The sequence below is a fragment of the Chionomys nivalis genome, chromosome 6 (assembly GCF_950005125.1).
Source record: "Chionomys nivalis chromosome 6, mChiNiv1.1, whole genome shotgun sequence".
Taxonomy (NCBI): domain Eukaryota; kingdom Metazoa; phylum Chordata; class Mammalia; order Rodentia; family Cricetidae; genus Chionomys; species Chionomys nivalis.
The window spans coordinates 7,252,473-7,265,046 of record NC_080091.1 but is presented as its reverse complement, the minus strand read 5'-3'; positions in this window follow the sequence as shown (position 1 = coordinate 7,265,046).

Below are 12,574 nucleotides of genomic sequence, written 5' to 3'. Positions count from 1 at the left end.
TGATGACACCCAAGGTAGAGAGTTTATTTCATAGGAGCTTTGAACATTTTCTGGCATCAACAGGCTTTTGTTTAATTCCACGAGTTGGTTTCACTGCATGTTAGAAAAGGTGCGTTCTGGCAGGTGGATAAGCAAACATTAAATCCTGTCATTTTTTTGTACCTGGTTGCATTTATACCAGACACTTTATGTCAGAGTTTTATTTTGTTTTTAAAAAAATTTTAACTAGTTGTTTGAGAGTTTTGAGCTTTGTAAGATGTGTTTTGACCATATTTACCTCATTCAACTCTTCCAAGACCCACTTTCTCTTTATCATCCAAGTCACTTAACAACAAAATTTTAAAGTAACTATTATTTAAGAATATATAATGATGCCTGAAAGTGTCTTAATTTCTTCCTTGATTTTTCATCTCCAAGGGTTTTTGAAGATGTTGAGGAGCCTGATCAAATATCAAAATGTACAAGAACAAAATTAAACTATGCATAATTTAAAATACATATTTAGAACAGATAAAGAAATACATGGTGGGAGTTGATGGAATCTTAATATAAAGTCTTTGATGTGTTGATAAAGATGCTTCTAAGAGAATAGTGTTGGACTGATCTATATACTTCATGGATCAGGCCCTAGAGACTTTCCTTTGGCTCTTTATAATCTCATACACACATAATCTTTTTGCTTTAAGATAACTGGCCCTAAAACTTTTGCCTATGTACTTACTTAAAGATTACAGCTTATTTTTCACAACTGAATAACATATATTCTTTACTATTATTATTATTTTATTTATTTATTTATTTTATTCTTTTTTAATTAAAATTTCCAACTGCTCCCCGTTTCCCATTTCCCTCCCCCTCCTCCCACATATTGCCCCCTCCCCCCACTCCCCTCCCCCATCCCCACTCCTCTTCTCCTCCCCCCAGTCCATTCCCCCTCCCTCTCGATACTGAAGAGCAGTCCAAATTCCAAGCCCTACAGGAAGACCAAGGTCCTCCCACTTCTATCTAGGTCCAGGAAGGTGAGCACCCAAACAGGCTAAGCTCCCACAAAGCCAATTCATGTATTAGGATCGAAACCTAGTGCCATTGTCCTTGGCTTCTCATCAGCCTTCATTGTCCACCATGTTCAGAGAGTCCAGTTTCAACCCATGCTTATTCAGTCCCAGTCCAGCTGACCTTGGAGAGCTCCCAATAGATCAGTTCCACTGTCACAGTGGGTGGGTGCACGCCTCGTGGTCCTGATTTCCTTGCTCATGTTCTCCCTCCTTCTGCTCCTCATTTGGACCTTAAGAGCTCAGACCGTTGCTCCAAATTGGGTCTCTGTCTCTCTCTCGATCTATTGCCAGATGAAAGTTCTTGTGCCATTCTCCTTGGCCTCTCGTCAGCTCTCATTGCCCGCCACATTCAGAGAGTCCGGTTTTATCCCATGTTTTTTCAGTAGCAGTCGAGCTGGCCTTGGTGAGCTAAAATAGATCGGCCACACTGTCTCAGTGGTTGGGTGCACCCCTCATGGTCCTGACTTCCTTGTTCATGTTCTCTCTCCTTCTGCTCCTCATTATAACCTTGGGAGCTCAGTCCGGTGCTCCAGTGTGGGTCTCTGGCTCTATCTCCATCCATCGCTAGATGAAGGTTCTATGGCGATATGCAAGATATTCATCAGTATGATTATAGGATAGGTTCATTTCAGGTTCTCTATCCTCAGGTGCCCGAATGAACTAACTGGGGACATTGCCCTGTGCATCTGGTAGCCATTCCAAGTTCAAGTCTCTTGCCAACACTTAGGTGGCTCCCTTACCTAAGGTATGAGTTTCCCTGCTCCCCTATCCAACCTTCCTTTATCTCCAATCACCCCGATTCCCCCAGTTCCCCTCATCTTCTCCTTCACACTTTTCTCTCCCCATCACCCCTCATCCCCATCCCACCCCACCCCCCAAGATTCCAATTTTTTGCCCATCATCATGTCTATTTCCCATAGCTGGGAAGATATCTATATGTTTTTCCTTGGGATTACCCTCTTGTTTAGCTTCTTTAGGATCACAAATTATAGACTCAGTGGCCCCTATCCATGGCTAGAAACCAATTATGAGTGAGTACATCCCATGTTCTTCTTTTTGGGTCTGGGTTACCTCACTCAGGATCATATTTTCTATTTCCATCAATTTGCATGCAAAATTCGAGAAGTCATTGTTTTTTACTGCAGAGTAGTACTCTAATGTGTATATATTCCACACTTTCTTCATCCATTCTTCCATTGAAGGGCATCTAGGTTGCTTCCAGGTTCTGGCTATTACAAATAATGCTGCTATGAACATAGTTGGACAAATGCTTTTGTCATATGCTAGGGCATCTCTTGGGTATATTCCCAAGAGTGCTATTGCTGTGTCCAGGGGTAGGTTGATCCCAATTTTTCAGAGAAACCGCCACACTGATTTCCAAAGTGGTTGCACAAGTTTGCAGTCGCACCAGCAATGGATGAGGGTACCCCTTTCTCCACAACCTCTCCAGCAAAGGCTATCCTTGGTGTTTTTGATTTTAGCCATTCTGACAGGTGTAAGATGATATCTCAAAGTTGTTTTGATTTGCATTTCTCTGATCGCTAAGGAGGTTGAGCATGACCTTAAGTATCTTTTGGCCATTTGAACTTCATCTGTTGAGAATTCTCTGTTCAGTTCAGTGCCCCATTTTTTAATTGGGTTAATTATCCTTTTAAAGTCTAGTTTCTTGAGTTCTTTATATATTTTGGAGATCAGACCTTTGTTGCGGGGTTGGTGAAGATCTTCTCCCAGTCAGTAGGCTGCCTTTTTGTCTTAATGACGGTGTCCTTTGCTTTACAGAAGCTTCTCAGTTTCAGGAGGTCCCATTTATTCAATGTTGCCCTTAATGTCTGTGCTGCTGGGGTTATACATAGGAAGCGATCTCCTGTGCCCATATGTTGTAGGGGACTTCCCATTTTCTCTTCTGTCAGGTTTAGTGTGTTCAGATTGATATTGAGGTCTTTGATCCATTTGGACTTGAGTTTTGTGCATGGTGATAGATATGGGTCTATTTTCATTCTTCTACAGGTTGACATCCAATTGTGCCAGCACCATTTGTTGAAGATGCTTTCTTTCTTCCATTGTATACTTTTAGCTCCTTTACCGAAAATCAGTTGTTCATAGGTTTGTGGGATAAAATCCGGGTCTTCTATATGATTCCATTGGTCGACTTCTCTGTTTTTATGCCAGTACCACGCTGTTTTCATTACTGTAGCTCTGTAATAGTGTTTGAAGTCAGGGATGGTAATGCCTCCTGAAGTTCCTTTATTGTATAAGATTGTTTTGGCTATCCTGGGTTTTTTGTTTCTCCATATAAAGTTGATTATTGTCCTTTCAAGATCTGTGAAAAATTTTGATGGGATTTTAATGGGGATTGCATTGTATCTATAAATTGCCCTTGGTAGAATTGCCATTTTTACTATGTTGATCCTCCCAATCTAAGAGCAAGGGAGATCCTTCTATTTTCTGGTATCCTCTTCAATTTCTTTCTTCAATGCCTTATAGTTCTTGTCAAACAGATCTTTCACTTCCTTGGTTAGAGTTACCCCAAGATATTTTATGCTTTTTGTGGCTATCGTGAAAGGTGAAGATTCTCTTATTTCCCTCTCTGCTTCCAAATCCTTTGTGTATAAGAGGGCGACTGATTTTTTGGAGTTGATCTTGTATCAGGCCACATTACTAAAGGTATTTATCAGCTGTAGGAGTTCTTTGGTGGAGTGTTTGGGGTCGCTCATGTACACTATCATATCATCTGCAAATAATGCAAGTTTAACTTCTTCCTTTCCTATTTGAATCACCTTTATCCCCTTATGTTGTCTTATTGCTATTGCTAAAACTTCGAGAACTATATTGAAGAGGTATGGGGAGAGTGGACAGCCTTGGCGTGTTCCTGATTTTAGTGGGATGGCTTTAAGTTTCTCTCCATTTAATTTGATGTTAGCTGTCTGCTTGCTGTAAATAGCTTTATTTATATTTAGGTATGGCCCTTGTATCCCTAATCTCTCCAAGACTTTTATCATAAAGGGATGTTGAATTTTGTCAAATGCTTTTTCAACATCTAATGAAACGATCATATGGTTTTTTCTTTCAGTTTATTTATATGATGGATTACATTGATAGATTTGCCTATGTTAAACAAGCCCTGCATCTCTGATATGAAGCCTACTTGATCATAAAGGATAATTTTTCTAATGTTCTTGGATTCGGTTTGCGAGAATTTGTTGAGGATTTTTGCGTCGATGTTCATGAGTGAGTTGGCCTGTAATTCCCTTTCTTGGTTGGGTCTTTGTGTGGTTTTGGTATCAGAGTTACTGTAGCTTCATAAAAGGAAGTTGGCAATGACTCTTCTGTTTCTATATTGTGAAATACATTAAGGAGTATATGTATTAGGTCTTCTTGGAAGCTCTCGTCGAATTCCGCATTGAAACCATCTGGTCCTGGACTATTTTTGGAAGGGAGGTTTTTGATAACAGCTTCTAATTCTTCACGACTAACAGGTCTATTTAGATTGTTCACCTGGTCCTGGTTTAACTTTGGTATATGGTATTTATCTAAAAAAGTGTCCATTTCTTTAACATTTTCCAGTTTTGTGGCATACAGGCTTTTGTAGTAAGATCTAATGATTCTCTGAATTTCCTCTGTGTCTGTGGTTATGTCCCCCTTTTCATTTCTGATCTTATTAATTTGCAAATTCTCTCTCTGCCGTTTGATTAGTTTGGATAGGGGTTTATCAATCTTGTTGATTTTCTTCAGGAACCAGCTTTTGATTCATTGATTCTTTCAATTGTTTTCTGTGTTTCTATTTTGTTGATTTCAGCCCTTAGGTTGATTATTTCCAGTCTTCTACCCCTTCTAGGTGAGTCTGCTTCTTTTTTTTCTAGAGCTTTCAGGTGGGCTGTTAAGCCTCCAATGTGTGCTTTCTCTGTTTTCTTTAAGTGGCAGTTAGTGCTATGAACTTTCCTCTCAGGACTACTTTCATAGTGTCCCATAGGTTTGAGTATGTTGTTTCTTTATTTTCATTGTCTTCAAGGAAGACTTAATTTCTTTCTTTATTTCTTCCTTAATCCAGGTATGGTTCAGTAGTTGACTATTCAGTTTCCATGAGTTTGTAGGCTTTCTGGGGGTAGCATTGTTGCTGAATTCTAGCTTTAATCCACGGTGATTTGATAAGATACAGGTGGTTATTAATGTTTTTTTGTAACTGTGGATGTTTGCTTTGTTACCGAGTATGTGGTCGATTTTTGAGAAGGTTCCATGAGCTGCAGAGAAGAAGGTGTATTTTTTTCTATTTGGGTGGAACATTCTATAGATGTCTGTTAAGGCCATTTGAATCATTACCTCCATTAAATCTCTTATTTCTCTGTTAGGTTTCTGTCTAATTGACCTGTCCATTGGTGAGCGAAGAGTATTAAAGTCTCCTACTATTAATGTGTGTGGTTTGATGGCTGCCTTGAGTTTTAACAATGTTTCTTTTACGTACGTGGGTGCTTTTATATTAGAGGCATAGATATTCAGGACTGAGACTTCATCCTGATGAATTGTTCCTGTTATGAGTAGAAAATGTCCCTCTCCATCTCTTCTGATTGATTTAAGTTTGAAGTCAACTTTGTTAGAAATTAGTGTGGCCACACCTGCTTGTTTCTTAGGTCCATTTACTTGATAAGCCTTATCCCAACCCTTTACTCTGAGTAGGTGCCTGTCTTTGTGGTTGAGGTGTGTTTCTTGTAAACAGCAGAATGTTGGATCCTGTTTTCGTATCCAATCTCTTAGTCTGTACCTTTTTATAGGTGAGTTGAGTCCATTGATATTAAGTGATATTAATGACCAGTGGGTGTTAACTCCGGTCACTTTTTTAGTAGTAGATTTTGTATGTTTCCCTTCTTTGAGTTGCGCTGGTAAAGGGTCTCTAGATGTCTGAGTTATTGTGGTCATTGTTGGACTCCTTAATTAGTGATTTTCCTTCTATTATTTCTGTAAGGCTGGATTTGTGGCTACGTATTGTTTAAATTTGTTTTTATCCTGCAAAATTTTGTTTTCTCCATTTATAGTGAACGAAAGCTTGGCTGGGTATAGTAGTCTGGGCTTGCATCCATGGTCTCTTAGTTTCTGCAGTACATCTATCCAGGACCTTCTGGCTTTCATGGTTTCCATAGAGAAGTCAGGTGCAAGTCTGATAGGTTTACCTTTATAAGTAACTTGGCCTTTTTCCTTTGCTGCTCTTAGTATTCTTTCTTTATTCTGTATGCTTTGTGTTTTGATTATTATATGGCGAGAGGATGTTTTTTTTTGATCCAGCCTATTCGGTTCTGTATGCTTCTTGAACCTTCATAGGTATATCTTTCTTTAGGTTGGGAAAGTTTTCTTCTATAATTTTATTAAATATATTTTCTGGACCGTTGAGCTGCGCTTCTTCTCCTTCTTCTATTCCTATTATTCTTAGGTTTGGTCTTTTTATTGTGTCCCATATTTCCTGAATGTTTTGTGATGAGAATTTGTTGGCCTTGCTGTTTTCTTCGATCAGATTGTTTATTTTCTCTATGGTATCTTCAGAATCTGAGATTCTTTCTTCTATCTCTTGTATTCTGTTGGTTATGCTTGCTTCTGTAGTCTCTATTTGTTTACCTAGATTTTCCCTGTCCAGCTGGCCTTCTGTTTGTGTTTTCTTCTTTGCCTCCATTTCAGTTTTTAAGTCTTGAACTGTTTCTATTATCTGTTTGATTGTTTTTCTTTGGTTTCCTAGGGTATCATTCACTGATGTACTCAATTCTTCAAACTTTCTGTTATACTTCTCATCCATTTCTATAAGGGCATTTTTTTACATACTGTTTAAGGGCATCAATCACTTTCATAAAGTCAATTTTATCTACTTCTTCATGATTAAGGTGTTCATGTCCTCCTGTTCTGAGATCGCTGGGTTCTGGTGGTTTCATATAGTTTTTCAGATTGTTGGGTGAATTCTTGCATTGGTGCCTGCCCATCTCTTTCTCCGAATGCTCCCCTATGGATCTTCTTTTACCGGATCAGGTCTCCTTGCCTACTGTTTTACCTTCCCAGTGATGGCACTCTGCAGTGATAGCTCTCCTGGTGCTCCAGTGATGTCTCCTGGTACCAATATCAGATCTCCGTGCCCAAAGACGGCTCTCCTGGTACCCAGATTAGCTCTCCCACTGATGGCTCTCCTGGTGCCAAGATCAGATCTCTGTGCAGGTTGGGTAGTTCATAAACAAAGCCCCTACCTTGCTTGTTGCAGGCAGGCCAGTGAAACAAAGGAAGTCTCACCTGCCTACTTGCCCTGAGGATTTGCCCCCAGCGCCAGACAGACTGAGCTGGATGGTGTTATGTGCCCAAAGAGGAAAGGGGGCAGAAGGAAGAAGGGTTCTGGATGCAAGCTGGGTGGGACAAGAAGAGAGAGGCAGTATGTGGGGTGTAGAGCCCCTGCAGGTAGCCCAGGGAGTATAGGGTGGGGGATGAGGAACTTCAGAGTTCCCTGTCCAGGGCTGCTTCTACCGTCGGTCACAAACTCACCCCACTGCTGTCTCTCCTGGTGCCGAGATCAGATCTCCGTGCAGGTTGGGTAGTTCGTAAACAAAGCGCCTACCTTGCTTGGTGCAGGCAGGCCAGTGAAACAAAGGAAGTCTCGCCTGCCTACTTGCCCTGAGGATTTGCCCCCAGTGCCAGACAGACTGAGCTGGATGGTGTTATGTGCCCAAAGAGGAAAGGGGGCAGAAGGGAAAAGGGTTGTGGATGCAAGCTGGGTGGGACAAGAAGAGAGAAGCAGTATGCGGGGTGTAGAGCCCCTGCAGGGAGCCCAGGGAGTGTAGGGTGGTGGATGAGGAACTTCAGAGTTCCCTGTCCAGGGCTGCTTCCGCCGCAGGTCACAAACTCACCCCCAACAAAGTTATTTTTAAGCAAATTATACACTCAATGTTCATCTGTCTCCAAACACTTTTCAGAAGTACCTTTAAATTTGAGCAATAGGCCTAATCATTAATTTGAGGGAAGTATAATAAAAAAGAGTATAAAATTCCTTAAAACTCTATAATACAGGTGTAAAGACATATTTATTGTTAATATAAACTTATCCTAAGTCTCCAGTTTCTTAAAACATTTGTAGATCCATTCATCCCCCTACGATGCCACAAGAAAAGTTCCCAGAACACTGCTTAACCTTATATGTTCCAAGTTTAACTATAAAATTACTTATGCCCGCTCCCCTCTTCGGGCACATAACATCACCCAGCTCAGCCTGTTTGGGCTCTGGGACTGAATCGTGAGGGCAAGAGGGTGGGCGGTAGTTCCTTTGTCTCAATAGCCTGCCTGCATCAAGCAAGGTAGGCCCTTGGTTTACAAGGTACCCAACAAGCATGGAGATCCGATCTAGGCACCAGGAGAGCCATCATTGGGGAGTGCCATCACTGGGAAGGTACAACAGTGGGCATGTAGATCTGATCCTGTAAAAGAAGATCTATAGGGGAGCATTTGGAGGAAGAGATGGGCAGGCACCAATGCAAGAATTCACCCAACAATCCAAAAAACAACATGAAACCACCAGAACCCAGCAACCTTACATCAGGAGGACATGAACACATTAAACAAGAAGAAGTAGAAAAAACTGACTTTATGAAAGGGATAGAGACCCTTAAATAACATGTAAAAAATGCCCTTATAGAAATGGATGAGAAGTATAACAGAAAGTTTGAAGATTTGAGTAAATCAATGAATGATACCTTAGGAAACCAAGGAAAAACAATCAAACAGATAATGGAAACTTGAAAAATGAAATGGAGGGAAGGAAGAAAGCACAAACAGAGGGCCGACTGGACATGGAAAATCTAGGTAAATGAATAGAGTCTACAGGAATAACCATAACCAACAGAATACAAGAGATAGAAGAAAGAGTCTCAGATTCTGAAGATACCATAGAGAAAATAAACACACTGCTCAAAGAAAACAGCAAATCCAACAAATTCTCATCACAAAATATTCAGGATAACTGGGACACAATAAAAAGACCAAACCTAAGAATAATAGGAGTAGAAGAGGAGAAGAAGTGCAGCTCAACGGTCCAGAAAATATATTTAATAAAATTACAGAAGAAAACTTTCCCGATACTCAGGGCAAACAGGCTGGTGGGAGTTCCTTTGTTTCACTGGCCTGTCTGGGAGCTGGGGGTGAATCCTCACGGCAAACAGGCAGGCGGGAGTTCCTTTGTTTCACTGGCCTGCCTGCACCAAGCAAGGTAGGTGCTTTGTTTACGAACTACCCAACCAGCATGGAGATCTGAGCTTGGTACCAGGAGAGCCATAATTGGGGTGAGTTGTGACGCGGCAGCAGCCCCAGAGAGGGAACTCAGAAGTTCATCACCTCCCCATCCCTCCTGGGCTCCCTGCAGAGACTCTACTTTCTGCAGACTGCCTCTCTGTTCCTATCCCACCCAGCGTGCATCCAGAAGCCTTCTTCCTTTTTCCCCCTTCCTTCTTTGGGCACATAACACCACCTAGCTCAGCCTGTCTGGGTGCTGGGGGCGAATCCTCAGTGAAAACAGGCTGGCAGGAGTTCCTTTGTTTCACTGGCCTGTCTGGGCACTGGGGGCGAATCCTCAGGGCAAACAGGCGGGCAGGAGTTCCTTTGTTTCAGGGGCCTTCCTGCACCAAGCAAGGTAGGCACTTTGTTTATGAACTACCCAACCAGCACGGAGATCTGAGCTCGGTACCAGGAGAGCCATCATTGGGATGAGTTTGTGACCTGCGGAGGCAACCCCGGACAGGGAACTCAGAAGTTCCTCACCCCCCCATCCCTCCTGGGCTCCCTGCAGAGACTCTACTCCCTGCAGACTGCCTCTCTCTTCCTAGCCCACCCAGCTTGCATCCAGAACCCTTCTTCCTTCTGCCCCCTTCCTTCTTTGGGCACATAACACCACCTAGCTCAGCCTGTCTGGGCGCTGGGGGCAAATCCTCAGGGCAATCAGGCAGGCAGGAGTTCCTTTGTTTCACTGGCCTGCCTGCACCAAGCAAGATAGGCGCTTTGTTTACAAACTACCCAACCAGCACGGTGAGCTGATCCTGGCACCAGGAAAGCCATCATTGGGCATGGAGATCTCATATTGTCACCAGGAGAGACATCACTGGAGCACCAGGAGAACCATCACTGGGGTGTACCATCACTGGGAAGGTACAACATTAGGATAGGAGACCTGATCCTGTAAAAGAAGATCCATAGGAGAGCATTCAGAGGAAGAGATGGGCAGGCACCAATGCAAGAATTCACCTAACAATCTGAAAAATAATATTAAACCACCAGAACCCAGCGACCTCACAACAGGAGGACATGAACACCTTAATCATGAAGAAATAGAAAAAACTGACTTTATGAAAGTGATTGACGCCCTTAAACAGCATGGAAAAAATGCCCTTATAGAAATGGATGAGAAGTATAACAGAAAGTTTGAAGAATTGAGTAAATCAGTGAATGATACCCTAGGAAACCAAAGAAAAACAATCAAACAGATAATGGAAACAGTTCAAGTCTTGAAAACTGAAATGGAGGCAAAGAAGAAAACACAAACAGAAGGCTGGCTGGACATGGAAAATGTAGGTAAACGAATGGAGTCTACAGAAACAAGCATAAACAACAGATACAAGATATAGAAGAAAGAATCTCAGATTCTGAAGATACCATAGAAAAAATAAACACGCTGATCAAAGAAAACAGCAAGGCCAACAAACTCTCATCACAAAACATTCAGGAAATATGGGACACAATAAAAAGACCAAACCTAAGAATAATAGGAGTAGAAGAAGGGGAAGAAGCACAGCTCAACGGTCCAGAAATTTATTTAATAAAATTATAGAAGAAAACTTTCCCAACCTAAAGAAAGATATACCTACGAAGGTACAAGAAGCATACAGAATACCGAATAGGCTGGATCAAAAAAAAACATCCCCTCGCCATATAATATTCAAAACACAAAGCATACAGAACAAAGAAAGAATATTAAGAGCTGCAAAGGAAAAAGGCCAAGTTACTTATAAAGGTAAACCTATCAGACTTGCACCTGACTTCTCTATGGAAACCATGAAAGCCAGAAGGTCCTGGATAGATGTACTGCAGAAACTAAGAGACTGTGGATGCAAGCCCAGACTACTATACCCAGCCAAACTTTCATTCACTATAAATGGTGAAAACAAAATTTTCCAGGATAAAAACAAATTTAAACAATACGTAGACAAATTTCCAGCCTTACAGAAAGTAATAGAAGGAAAATAAATAACCAAGGAGTCCAACAATGACCACAATATCTCAGACAATTAGAGACCCTTCACCAGCGCAACTCAAAGAAGGGAAACACACAAAATTTACTACTAAAAAATGACCGGAGTTAACAACCACTGGTCATTAATATCACTTAATGTCAATGGACTCAACTCACCCACAGAAAGGCACAGGCTAAAAGATTGGATATGAAAACAGGATCCAACATTCTGCTGTTTACAAGAAACACACCTCAACCACAAAGACAGGCACCTACTCAGAGTAAAGTGTTGGGATAAGGCTTATTAAGTAAATGGACCTAAGAAACAAGCAGGTGTGGCCATACTAATTTCTAAGAAAGTTGACTTCAAACTTAAATCAATCAGAAGAGATGGAGAGGGACATTTTCTACTCATAACAGGAACAATTCATCAGGATGAAGTCTCAATCCTGAATATCTACGCTCCTAATATAAAAGCAATGTAAAAGAAACATTGCTAAAACTCAAGGCAGCAATCAAACTGCACACATTAATAGTAGGAGACTTTAACACCCCTCTCTCACAATGAACAGGTCAATTAGACAGAAACCTAACAGAGAAATAAGAGAATTAATGGAGGTAATGAATCAAATGGACTTAACAGACATCTATAGAATATTCCACCCAAACAGGAAAGAATATACCTTCTTCTCTGCAGCTCATGGAACCTTCCGAAAATTGACCACATACTCGGTAAAAAAGCAAACATCCACAGTTACAAAAAAAATCTGTAACCACCTGCATCTTATCAGATCACTATGGATTAAAGGTAGAATTCAACAAAAATGCTACCCCCAGAAAGCCTACAAACTCATGGAAACTGAACAGTCAACTACTGAACCATACCTGGATTAAGAAGAAATAAGGAAAGAAATTAAAGTCTTCCTTGAATTCAATGAAAATAAAGAAACAACATACTCAAACCTATGGGACACTATGAAAGCAGTCCTGAGAGGAAAGTTCATAGCACTAAGTGACCACTTAAAGAAAACAGAGAAAGCACACAGTGGAGAATTAATAGCCCACCTGAAAGCTCTAGAAAAAGAAGAAACAGACTCACCTAGAAGGAGTAGAAGACTGGAAATAATCAAACTGAGGGCTGAAATCAACAAAATAGAAACACAGAAAACAATTGAAAGAATAAATGAAACAAAAAGCTGGTTCCTGGAGAAAACCAACAAGATTGATAAACCCCTATCCAAACTAATCAAACGGCAGAGAGAGAATTTGCAAATTAATAAAATCAGAA